Source organism: Dromiciops gliroides, chromosome 3 (genome assembly GCF_019393635.1).
Source record: "Dromiciops gliroides isolate mDroGli1 chromosome 3, mDroGli1.pri, whole genome shotgun sequence".
In the NCBI taxonomy this organism is placed as follows: Eukaryota; Metazoa; Chordata; class Mammalia; order Microbiotheria; family Microbiotheriidae; genus Dromiciops; species Dromiciops gliroides.
In genome coordinates, this window is record NC_057863.1 from 129,053,059 (window position 1) to 129,066,866 (window position 13,808).

The 13,808-nt window shown below is 39.3% G+C and overlaps 1 pseudogene; it reads right to left on the reverse strand.

Moving 5' to 3' along the window:
- Window positions 1-4,604: 4,604 nt before the first annotated feature.
- On the reverse strand, window positions 4,605-5,043 carry LOC122750295 (annotated as a pseudogene).
- Between the last annotated feature and the right edge of the window lie 8,765 nt (window positions 5,044-13,808).

Sequence of the window (13,808 nt, forward strand, 5' to 3'; positions counted from 1 at the left end):
TGTCATCTGCCAATTCAGCAATCATGTCCAATTGTTCCTTGTTGTCTTTAGGACCAAATATAAACTCCTCCGTTGACTTTAAAAACCCTTCACTTCTTGGCCCTTCCCACCTTTCCAGGCTTCTTACATTTTACTCCCTTTAATGTACTCTACAATCCAGGACATTGGCCTCCACTTACACTGGCTTTGCAATTTCCGAAACCTGTCACTCCATCTCCTCAGTACACTTTCACTGACTGACTCCCATGCCTGGAATTCTCTTGCTCCTACACTCTGCCTCCTGGCTTACCTGGTATCTTTCAAGTCCCAGATAAAATATTACCTTCTGCAAGAAGGCATTCCTAATCCTCCTCAATAGTGTCTTCCCTCTGAGATTACCTACAAAATTATCCCGAATATATCCTATACCTACATGGTTATTTTCACGTTGTTTCATGTGTGCCCTTTGGAGGAGTTTTTGCCTTTCTTTGTATCCTTGGAACTTAGCACAATGCCTGATATGTAATAAGTACTTAATAAAGGTCCTTAAAATTATGGTTTTAATAAAAAATTAGGGAACTTGAAGGAAATAGCAATACTACATTTTATCATGCCCTTGGCATGGAGCCAGAAAGACCAGAGTTTAAATTTTACCTCAGACACTTTTACCAGTTGTGTGATCCTGGGCAAGTCACTTAACCCCTGTTTGCATAAAAGTGGAGGAGAAAATAGCAAACCAGCCTAGTAACTTTGCCAAGAAAACCAATGGTCCATTGGGTCATGAAGAGTAAGACATGACTGAACAGCTCAACAACAACAACAGCCTCCTAAAGTACATACACAGACATCTCTCATCCCCATCTAACAATCTTTTTTTTTTTTTTTTTTTGTGGGGCAATGGGGGTTAAGTGACTTGCCCAGGGTCACACAGCTGGTAAGTGTCAAGTATCTGAGGCCGGATTTGAACTCAGGTACTCCTGAATCCAGGGCCGGTGCTTTATCCACTGCGCCACCGAGCCGCCCCCCCCCCCTTTTTTTAATCTAACAATCTTTTATCCAGCAAAATAATAATACTCTTTTGTGTCATGTTAGCAGGTGAAAAATAACATCTGAATCTACTTTACTATTTGTCAAAAAGCATTTAATAAGTACCTACTATGGGCTAGGCACTGTGCTAAGTGCTGGGGATACAAAGATAGCAAGTCAGTCCCTACCCCTAAAGAGATCACAGTCTAATGAGACAACTTGCAAACAATCATGCAAATAAAATATATACAGGATAAATTAGAGAAGATCAGTAGAGGGAAGACTCTAGTTGTAAGGAGGATGAGAAAAGACTTTTTGTAGAAGATGAAATTTTAGCTGGGATTTGAGGGAAGCCAGGAGACAGAGGGGAGAGCGAGAGTATTCCAGGTATGGGGAGCATTTGTGGTGACCAGAGAAGAATTTCTTTTACTTTAAGGTTCTGGTAATTTTCCAGAAAGCATCAGTAAAAGAAAAGCTAGAAGGCTTGGATACATTTTAATGTTTCTATTGTCAATCACCTTTGGAGGAATACTTTCAAAGGTGATCAAGATAGCAATGTCATGCAGTCCTAGCTCTCAAGAAACGGGTCCTGACACCTTAATTTTCACTTATTTTAGTCTTTTCTAGGAACAGTGAATCAGTAACTTCTCTTTATCCAGCCTCATATTTCCTAGCAAAAACTAATTCATGGCCAAAATAACTGTGATGGGTTTGGGTAGAGTCACATATAGGATTTGTTCTAGTTTATTTTCTAAGTCCTATGGACTAAGGACCCTTAAAACTCTAAAATGCTATGATTTCTTGAATGAATTTAAAGCAGTGGTACCTGTTTAGAGAAGGGGTCCACCATGATCAAGAAACTCTTTTCATGAAATGATTCTGAAAAAGCATTATGCATTCTTGACTAACAATTCCTGGCCAATTCCATGAAATTTAAATGCCTTTTGATGGTTTGCATTTTTCACATCAAAGTCATTTTCAAATAATGTAATCTAACTATATATGTATAAAATATTATTTTATTAATTATAGAATATTATATACATATAGGGAGCAATTAGTGGCACAGTGGATAGCATGCTGGGCTTGGAATCAGGAAGACTTATCTTTATGAGTTCAAATCCAGCCTTAGACACTTATTGGCTATGACCTTGGGCAAGTCACTTAACCCTGTTTACCTCAGTTCCTTATCTATAAAATGAACTGCAGAAGGAAATGGCAAATCACTATGGTATCTTTGCCAAGAAAACCCCAAATGAAGTCATGAAGTGTTGGACACAATTGAATGATTCAAAAACAGCAACAACAGTATGTACATATGCATATATAATATTCTATGTGCAGTATTGCTAGGATATCATGATGAGTGTCTTCTGAAATGATGGAATTTATTAAAAAGCTATACTTTATGGCCAGATAATATTATTTATTGACAATTTGAGAAAGGTTTGCTAATTAATCAGTCCCCCACTTAAAAAGCTTTAGTGGCTCCCTATTATATCTAGGATAAAATAGATAACTCTCTATTTGGCTTCTAAAATCCTTCATGATCTGGCTCCAATATCTTTTCAAACTTACTGTACACTATTTACTTCCTAGATAATCTACAATCCAGTCAAATGGGCCTCTTTAAGTGTTTGTCATATCCAACTTTCCCTTTCTAGTCTCCGTCTTTTTATATAAATTATCTCTTATGGCTATAATACATTAGCCTCTTCATGTCTGCCTTTGGAACCCCAACTCTCTTCAACATTCAGGTTAAATGATTGTTCCTATGAGGGTCTCTCCCATTGTTAGTGCTCCATACCTGATTATTTAAGGTTTTCTTAACATGTACATGTAACCTCTTTGAACTCGACTTTCTTTGTATACATAGCACTTAGTATACTGCCTGAAACTATAAGTGCTTAAATGCTTCTTGACTTGATTTGTACTTTTTTTCTTCCTCCCTCCTCCCCTAAGGATGAAAAGGAATATTTTAATTTTGACTTTGTATCTAGTACCTAGTAAAGTGCCTTACATATAGTAGGTGCTTAATAAATGCTGCTTGGATTGATTTGAATTCTTCAAGTTGCTTTGTTGTAGGCTGACCTTATCAACCTGGTTCAAGAAATGTGCCAATTTGGGATCCCACTCAGCTAATTGTGTCACTTTGTGTATCATTTTCTTTTCATAGGTGATCTTGTTCTTGAGTTCCAAGCCATCAGTGCTTCTATGCCATCTGGACTTTTGTGACTAAGCACAGCACCAGCACCATATGGCGCAGCCACAGTGGTAAGGAAGGCTGTTTGTGTTCATTATACTGTACTATCACAGGCTCATTAGTTAATAACTGCTTGATATTCCAAAAAAGCATCCTTGTATTGGCAAGCCCAACACTTTAAATACCCTTTCCCAATAGGCAGTGAAGTGACTCAATGGCTCTTGGCTTTTGGGGAAGAAATATATGGTAATGATCTCAGAAAGGATCAGAGAGTAATAGAATCAAACATTCAAGCTGGAAGGGACTGCAGAAGTCACTTAATCTCACCCTTTCATTTTACAGAGGCAAAAACTGAGGTTTAGAGAAAAGAATGACTTGTACAAGATGAGGTAGATAGTGAATAGTGAAGGGAAGATTCACACCTAGATCCTCTGAAACCAAATCCTACACTATAGAGGCAGGTCTGGATTTATTTCTTTTTTTCCTTTTCTTTTTCTTTTTTTTTTTTGCAGGGCAATGGGGGTTAAGTGACTTGCCCAGGGTCACACAGCTAGTAAGTGTCTGAGACTGGGTTTGAACTCAGGTCCTCCTGAATCCAAGGCTGGTGCCTTATCCACTGCGCCACCTAGCTGCCCCTGGATTTCTTTCTTTCTTTCTTTCTTTCTTTCTTTCTTTCTTTCTTTCTTTCTTTCTTTCTTTCTTTCTTTCTTTCTTTCTTTCTTTCTTTCTTTCTTTCTTTCTTTCTTTCTTTCTTTCTTTCTTTCTTTCTTTCTTTCTTTCTTTCTTTCTTTCTTTCTTTCTTTCTTTCTTTCTTTCTTTCTTTCTTTCTTTCTTTCTTTCTTTCTTTCTTTCTTTCTTTCTTTCTTTCTTTCTTTCTTTCTTTCTTTCTTTCTTTCTTTCTTTCTTTCTTTCTTTCTTTCTTTCTTTCTTTCTTTCTTTCTTTCTTTCTTTCTTTCTTTCTTTCTTTCTTTCTTTCTTTCTTTCTTTCTTTCTTTCTTTCTTTCTTTCTTTCTTTCTTTCTTTCTTTCTTTCTTTCTTTCTTTCTTTCTTTCTTTCTTTCTTTCTTTCTTTCTTTCTTTCTTTTTAAGAAATCGGCATTTATTATCCAAGTTCAAGAACACGAGGGGGGAGATGGGGGAGGGGCGCATTCAGAACAGTCAAAGAGGAGTCCTATGGGGGGCGGGGAGGAGCCGGGAGTTGGCTCCAGGTGGGGTTGATCCTGATGTCTAAGCCTTGGTCCAGGGCACACAACGAAGCACACGGTCGGGGCAGAGTTTTAGGGGAACGTCAGGGGGCAGCCAGTCACTCATTCAAGCAAAGGGGGGCTGGGACCCTCCGGGGATCGGCCAGACGGCTTCCCTTTAAGGAGTCGAAGCGTCCCAGCTCAATACCCCCTCACAGTCATTCCTGGAGTCCGTCTTTGTGCTGGAGAAGCGTTCATCGCCTCTCTAACTTCTTGTACTTTGCTTCTAGTTTCTTTGACTATGCATCCAACTTGTAGGCAGCCTGCTCAAGAGCTGCTACTTGCTCCTCGATTAAAGTGATCTGATCCAGATAAGGCTGAAGTGCTGCATATTTCTGGTTTAAGTCCTTTAGGTTTCTACTTATGTTTACTGCAATATCTTTCATTTCTAGGTACTTCAAGCTAGTCAGTTTGTTCATATTTTCCAGAAGTTAGTCTTCACTGGTAGCTGTCAGCTCGCCTGTCAGGTACGTGGCCATTTTGGAGAACATGTCCTGGCACAGCTCCGTGATGTCCGCCTCGGCCGGCTCCGTGGCCTCCTCGGCGGTCTCCACCACTGCATCGTCTAGGCCGGGAAGGGAGGGATGGGGATGGGAATACGGGGGGGGGGGGGGGGGGGGGGAAGGGGACAAAGAGGGGAAGGAGGGGAGGGGGAGGGGAGGGGAGGGGAGGGGAGGGAGGAGAAGGGGGAAAGGAGAGGAGGGAAAGGGCTGGATTTATTTCTAATGCATTGTTTGCACGGTTTTTGTTGTTGTTGTTTGTTTTTTTGTGAGGCAATTGGGGTTAAGTGACTTGCCCAGGGTCACACAGCTGGTAAGCGTGTAAAGTGTCTGAGGCCGGATTTGAACTCAGTTCCTCCTGAATCCAGGGCCGGTGCTCTATCCACTGCACCACCTAGCTGCCCCAAGTTGTTGTTGTTGCTGTTGTTGTTGTTTTTTAGTGAGGCAATTGAGGTTAAGTGACTTGCCCAGGGTCACACAGCTAGTAAGTGTTAAGTGTCTTAGGACGGATTTGAACTCAGGTCTTCCTGACTCCAGGGCTGGTGCTCTATCCACTGCACCACCTAGCTGCCCCCCCCCAAGTTGTTGTTTTTTTAAGTTCATGAACTGTAAATACCTTATTTTGGATGGAGTAAATAGTAGAAGTGATTTATGCAATAAGCTAAGAAGATGAGCCTGGAGGTTCTGATTTCAGGTTTCTCTCTTTTTAATTTGAATATGTGATGTATTTAAATGATGTAGAACTTCCTGAAGTCTGTCCTTGAATTCATCTCTGGAATTCCCATTATTGAGACATATTCAAAATGCAGAACCTTGGCTGGAAAGTTTAAAAGTAGGGTTCCTATAAGATAGTGTGGAATACCAAGCGCAACACCAAATTGTAAAATGAAGTTTTATAATGCTCAATTTAATGGGTAATGATCTTTAGGGAGTGTGCCTTCAGGAGCATTGCTAATGGTGACTGATTGACAAATTTGGACGCATTTTGTAGACAACTTCCCAACAAGGAAAGTAAGGAGCCATTTGATTGTGGTCACAATCACACTTACAGTCACAGTGTGAAGTCTGAAGAAATGTCTCAAGAACAGTCATTTGTCTCCAATCTTGTACCTGTAGGTACTTGCATCTGCAATACCTAGCACAGTGCCTTACACATGTAGACACTTAATAAATGCTTAGTGAATGGGGTTGGATCAATACGGATAAAGTTGATACAGACTACTGGGAATATGTAACACTTAAAGAAACCTTGTTTGATTAGATAGTCTTTTTTCACCCCATTTTCCCCCTAAATGGAGAAGTGTAACGATTGGATTGACGCCATCTGCTGGAGACTTACTGTAGAAGAGTTCCTCCCATGAAGCGAAGGTCTTTGAGGGCAAGACCAGGAGTCTTTTCTTTGGCGTCAGGAAGTGACGTTGGCTAGTGGGAGGAAGAAGGAAGAGACTGGCAGCTTGGTCTCACGCTTTTTCCTCTGGACTCTGGTGGAGAGCGGAGCTAGAAATGTGCTCTCCCTTTAATAGATAGGAATCTAGTCCTTTCTCTCTCTCTTTATCAAATTCTTATTCTCCTTAATAAATGCTTAAAAGTCTAACTCTTGCTAAAGCTTATAATTTATTGGCGACCACTCATTAGATATTTTAGACAGTTTAGCTAGAATTTTAGCCCTTAACAGAAGGTATGTCTAGTTTTTGCATGAATTTGTCTCAGCAATTAGGTTCAGTCAAAAACTAAACTCACTCCTTGATGGAATCTCTCATCTTCTAAGGAAATTCTTAGTTGGGTTCCTCTACTGGTCTGAAATCTTTTGATTCTGATTCCTAGAGGCACTATTCCTGCTCAGAGGATCATAGAGCTGGAGTTAGCAGAGACCTCAGAGGCCACCTAGTCCAACACTTGTAGATGAAGAAACTGAGGTTAGGCAGATTACATGATGTGTCCAAGGTCACAAAGGTAGTGTCATTGGTGGGATTTGAACTGAAGTACTCTGAGAACAGAACCTGGGCTCTTTCTCATTGTGCCATATTACTTTAGCACACCATAAATTCAAGAATTTCAACTGTGTGAACATCATAATCTCGAAAAGTAAATGGAGTCTTCACCAACTCAGAAGATAAGCTTTTTGAGCAAATATTGTATTTGGGTATTATCCCTTTCCCGACTCTTAGGGCAAAAATCTCTCGATTTGACTTCCATCCTGCACTCATGACCCTTTAGGACCACTGTTGCAAATACTGCAGTATCCTGAGGCATTCTTCCATTTACTCTAGGAATATGATACAACTCCAGGACTTTGCTGTCATGTGAATAACCAAGATCATCTAATGCCAGCTGACATGAATAGCTATGACAGTTCCTGGGCTTCCTTGCTATAGATTTTGAACAACATACTTTTTGGGGGGAGTTGGCAATTAGGGTTAAGTGACTTGCCCAGGGTCACACAGCTAGTAAGTGTCAAGTGTCTGAGGCTGGATTTGAACTCAGGCCCTCCTGAATCCAGGGCTGGTGCTTTATCCACTGTGCCACCTAGCTGCCCCCAAACAACATACTTTTGCAAGGCATTCCTTCTGTCTGACTCTTCACTTTGCTTTTGTAAATTGCAAACGGAATGTTGAAATTGAATACAGAAAACTCCCAGATGATAATATTCTTTAGTAGGGTCATAAAGCCTAGTTATGGGGGGCAGCTGGGTGGTGCAGTGGATAGAGCACCGGCCCTGGAGTCAGGAGTACCTGAGTTCAAATCCGGCCTCAGACACTTAACACTTACTAGCTGTGTGACCCTGGGCAAGTCACTTAACCCCAATTGCCTCACTAAAAAAAAATAAATAAATAAAGCCTAGTTATGATAGGTTGTCCTGAACATGGTACAACTATTGCCATGTCGTTCTCAGATGCCTACTGCTAGTCCTTAGTGATGGAATAAAACATAATGCTCAGTTCATCTTAGAAGTCTGGATTTCCAGTACTGGACCTGAAGGAGGTTCCTCACCAGCATGCCAGCTGAAGACAGGCACCCAAAGAAGTATATGTATATGAAAATGTTGATGATTTTGTAATATTGACAATATTGAAAAAGATGCCCCATGTGGTGACAAATCTCAGGTGCCTATCCATCCAGGACAGAAGGTCTGAGACAATCATGTCCAATAAAGGATATTGAACCACCTTGCTAAAATCAAATGTAGTCTTCTATTGCCTCTTCAATTTACAATTTTACTTAATCCTATTCACCCATTTCTCCTGATAACAGACATATAGCATAGACCTTTTCAGTTTCCTCATCTATAAAATGAAGAAATTAAAGTGTGCCTATGGATCTTTATAGCGGTATATCCTATGATTCTAGAAACAAAAATTACAATGAAAGAGAAAATCCTCAGAGGGCCAAAAGCTCACCATCAATGAGCAGGGCAATGAGGCTGCCGTAAAAATATACATAATCTGAAACTGAATTAATAATAATATATCATCCAGAATAAGGGGAGTAATTTTTTCTCTTCTACTTATTCCATCTGGAGTAATAGGTCTGTTTCTGGTCACTATATTGTAGAAGGTAGCATGGAAAATACAGTGCATACAGAGGAAGGCAAACAGGATGGTGAGGAAATGTTACTGTGCTTGAAGGAATTTGTGATGTTTAGCCTAGAGAAAACTAAGGGGGACATAGTATCTGTCTTCAAATATTTGAAGCACTATCAAATGGAAGAGGGGAGGCATTTTTTTCTTCTTGTCATCAGAGGGCAGAGCTAAGACTTTGGAAGTTATTTGTGTTCAAAATAAATAGCTTGCTATCCAGTTGTTATGGTGAGTTGTATATCACTGGAAGTCTTCAAACAGAGGTTGAATGGATGACCACCTACCTGGGATATAGGAAGTTTTCATGATTTAGTTATGGATTAAATTAGATAATCTATGAAGCCCTTTACGATTCTATAATTTCATGACTTTCCAAAATATCTATTAAATAATTTGGGACATTCAAGTGCATGCACTTGATAAAAATAAATAAATATATACATATATATCTATATATCAAATTCTAATATGATTGGTGTTTGAGATAGTTTTTCTGTGTTTAGTATGCATCTTGTATCTGTTTTTCCCTTTCCAAATAGCATAGGAATATTAAGGAGTTTTCCTACAACCCCTTTAAAAAGTATGAACACCTATGTGCTTAAAGCAGAAGAAAGAAGAGAGATTTATATGGTATAATTAGCCATGTCCTAGGGTTTTAAAAACCTAAGCCCTGGATAATGGCAGTGAAAGGAGCATTAATAACTCAGAGAAGATTTGGTAAGAGACCCTACCGTGAGAGGGTAAGTGGGGGTAAGGAAGGGAGGATCTCTCTGCCTTCTTCCCCTTTTCCCCCATCAGAAGAGAGGAGAGAAGAGGGGATGACAAAAGGGAAGGAGAGGGGAGGGAAGGGAAAGGAAGGGAACAGAAAATGCAATTTTTCTTTCTGACTCAGAGAGATGTTTATACTTTATAAAGGGGTAGAAGGAAAACTCCCTAACATTTCTATGCTCCTTCGCACCTTGTTGTGGCTCTGTGTAAAAACTTCTTTATATGATCTTTACACCAATATCTAAGAAATGTAAGAACTGAATAGGAGAAAGGGTAGAAAGGGTGCCATCACAGAGAAGTATAATTGGAAAAAGAGATGGGCTGATTATGCAAGAGATAACTAATAGACAACCCATGTACTACACTGATATCCATGCAATGTTAAGAGATCCAATTTGCCCAAGTGTCCTGACCCTAAATTCAGTGCCTTATCCATTACATCATAGATAAACAACATACTTTAGAAGCTGAGTGACAGTAGAAGGTCTTCAAGATATCTCTACTGACCATCCATGGTGCTACCTGCTTCTTCTAGTTGAACAAGTTAAGCCATTGTGGTAGCCCCCAAACCCAATTTTATGGACTTAATAATTCTTGTGACAGATTTTCTTTGCTTTAAACATACCCTTCTTCACCTATCTTGCCCTTTTTTGTATCTTCTCCTTCCTTTATGCCCCCTCCTCAAATCTGGAATCCCTCCACCAAAGCAGATATCAACCCTTCTATAACTTAGCAAATGGTTTTGAGAGTTGCTATTGTCAAATAATTTTATCATCCTGCAACCAACCTAGCAATGAGCTTCTCTGAACTTTGCCAAGTTGGGTCACAGAAGATAAACAGAGATCATCACAGTACCCATTCTCGAAAACTTTTTGTAAAGTGTGGTCTGACCTGCTACAGCTTGTGTTCTATTAGGATAATCTTTAAAAACTCAGGGCCCGGGGCACCTAGGTGGCACAGAGGATACAGCACAAGCCCCAGATTCAGGAGGGCCTTTGTTCAAATCTGGCCTCAGACACTTGACATTTACAAACTGTGTGACCTTGGACAAGTCACTTAACCCTCATTGCCCCAGAAAAACAAAAACAGAAAACAAAAACTTAGGGCCACCTTGATGCCGCAATGAGGCATCAGAATAGAACTTAAGAGGAGGTTACAATCTTTTTCACTAAAAATCTGTAATTCACCTCACCAACATTTACCTTGCCGATCTACAGAACAACTTTAATTATTTTACATGTCTTGGGTCTAGAAGGAAGGGAGAGGAAGGATGGAGAAATGCTGAAATGTGGACATATTTTCTCCTTAGACATTATCTTCATCTCTTTCTATTAGATTTATTTTTGGCACATAGAAGAGCACATCCATATAGGGAGCATTTTTAAATGGCTCACGAGGAGCAGGCGTATTTCCAAGAGGAAATGTAATCTTGCCTTAGTCTGTCGTGTCAGATCAATGCATTGTAAAAAGAACATGTTCAGTTACCTCATTTTTTTTGAATTAGAATTAATGGCTCATTAGTCTTGATCATATCAATATTATAACACCACTTACATTTGATAGGAAAGGGAGGAAGGCTGATGTAGAGTGCACTTATCTCTTTTTCAGCCTTGGTGAATACACCCTTAACTTGCATCAGGGAAGAGATGGCTAGATAATAGAGGGTGGCCCTTTTCAAACGGGCTCCATTTAAGGTAAATGGGGGCTCTCTTAAATGAGGCTCCTTGAAGAAGAGCTAAAAGGTTCTGAGGGTGTCGGTCACTTGGGGGCATACATCATAAATCCAGGGCTTTCTCTCTCCTCCCCTCCCCTGCCCCACTCAGGGGATATAGGCATTTATTCTGTTGTGTTGTTGTAGGTCATACTAGGAATGTGTACAAGTGAAAAACTTATTTTCTGATGCTTCCTGGTCAGCAAGACTCAGTTTATTTAGGATGGGCCAAAAGTCATGAAGGAGTTTCAATATTTAATAACTCCTTTATTTCTTAGTTTTAATTTATAATATCATAGCATCACATGCAATATATATATATATATATGAATTTACATTGTGTGAAAAATCTAACCTAGGAAATGTCAAAAAAAATAAAGAAAAATAATTTTCAAAAAGTTTTAAAAACATCATGCCTTTTGGTCCACCTGTACATACCATGCCATATGTTTGTATGTATATGTGTATATAGATAGATACCCCTATATATTATGTATATGAAAGAGACAGATTTACTCATATATACATTTTTTAATTTATTTTTTTCAGATATGTACTCTCTCTCTCTCTCTCTCTCTCTCTCGTGCAGGACATTGAAGGTTGAGTGACTTTCCCAGGGTCACACACAGCTAGTAAGTGTTAAGTGTCTGAGACTGGATTTGAACTCAGGTCCTCCTGAATTCAGGGCTGGTGCTTTATCCACTGTGCCACCTAGCTGCCCCCAGATATACACTTTTAAAGCAATGTAATCGAAACTCCAAGTTGTAGAGCCATGGTAATCAAACAGACTACTTTAGATAAATAAATTTTATACATTTTACAATTTTTCATCTTATAATACTCTTCATCAAATTTTTAACTAGGATGACATGATTGGATCTTTAATCCAGGATGTTGAAATTTAAAGGGTACTGACAGTATTTGAAGTCCTTCAGCAGCAAAGAGGCAGCTACATTTTAGTTCTTTTCAAGAATAATTATTCAACATAGAAAACAGAAAGCTAAGTAGGTATAGTCAGTAAGGGACTGTGGGAAAGGAGGAATACTAATGTACTATTGCCAGAGCTGTGAATTCATGTGACTATTCTGGAGAATAATTTAAAGTTAGGTTAGAAAATCAATCCAACTGTTCATATTCTTTGACTTGGTGATGCCAATATTGGGCTTATAATATGAGGAGGTTGAAGACAAACAGAGGTGCAATATTTGCCAGTACATTTTGTAGTGGCAAAGATTTGGAAACAAAGTGGACATCATTTGAATGAGGAATGGCCGAACAAACTATAGTATATGAATGCCATAGAACTTTATTGTGCTACAAACAATTATGAATATTTGAAACTCAGAGAAACATGACAAGATTGCATGAACTGATACAGCATAGAATCAGAAGCAATCAATCAACAAGGATTTATTTAGGACCTACTATGTGCCAAAATCTATGCCAGGCATTGAGGATACAAAGACCAAAAATTATTCCTGCTCTAAAAGAGCCTATGTTCTACTGAGGAGACAATATGTCTGTCTGTCTGTATATATGTATGTGTATGTATATATATATGTATATATATATATATATATATACACACCAATAGGTATATATGAGAGGGGTACAAAATGAACAAATGAATGAAAGAGCAGAAGTGCTTATTATGTGCAAAGGAACGGGGATACAAATGAAAAATCAAGACAGTCCTTGACTTCAAGGAATTTACATCCTAACAGGGAAAGACAACACATATAGGAGGGTTCAGTTGTAGGGCAGAGGAAGGGACATCCTAGTTGTCCTTAGGGCACTATAGCAAAGATGATAGTTATGAGTGTTCTTTGGTGACATGGCCATTAATCAAATCATATTTGTTTGGGCACCAAGCCATTTGGTAGTGCACAGGACTTTGGCTATGAGAATTTTCTTTTCTGAGTTTTTAGTAGCCTGCTGAGGAGGTAAAGGCTGCAGCATTTGCAGAGGCAGTTTCTAGAGTTGCTTCCTTGGATGTTTTTTGTGGGGACTAGGGCTGATGGTCTGGGCTGCTATAGCAGGGACCTTGCCTTTCAACTTCATCTCATTGGCAATTGGTTGGTAGATATAGCAACTGATCTGCAATGAAGAGGGAGAAAGAGTTAAGAGTTCAAGTAAAACACCAAGGTTGTAAATGTGGGTTTTATTGGAAGGATATATGTGCCCTTGATAGAAATAGAGAAATTCAGAAGTGAGAAGCGTTTGGGAACAGATAATAGATAATGAGTTCTTTTTAAAGATACATTTAGTTTGAGATTCATACAGTTTGAAATATCCAAATGGCAGTTATAGATGTACAACTTGGGCTAGATAGATATAATTGAACTCATGGAAGCTGATGAGGTGACCAAGTAGTGTAGAGAGAGAATAGGAGAGGGCCCAGGATGAAGTTTTGGGGTACACCTAAAGTTAGGTATGATGTGGCAGAACAACAAACACAGTGGCAATCATGAAAATGGAAAAATCACTAAAAGAAAACTGAACTTCTACCCCCGGTTCGAGTAACTGAGTAATTGAAAAGCCAGTAAAGTCGCAGAGAACAGATAATGAAACACAAATACCTCCTCTTGTCAGAAGAGAGGAAACTACTTGGGCAGAAAGTTGTATACATTGCCAGTCACACTTAATGTGTCAGATCATATATAGTTCTAAAGATTTAGGGTTGGAGGTGACCTTAGAGATCATCTGACCCAGCCTTCCTTTTTTTGGGGGGGGGGCAATGAGGGTTTAGTGAATTGCCCAAGGTCACACAGCTAGTAAGTGTCAAGTGTCTGAGGATGGA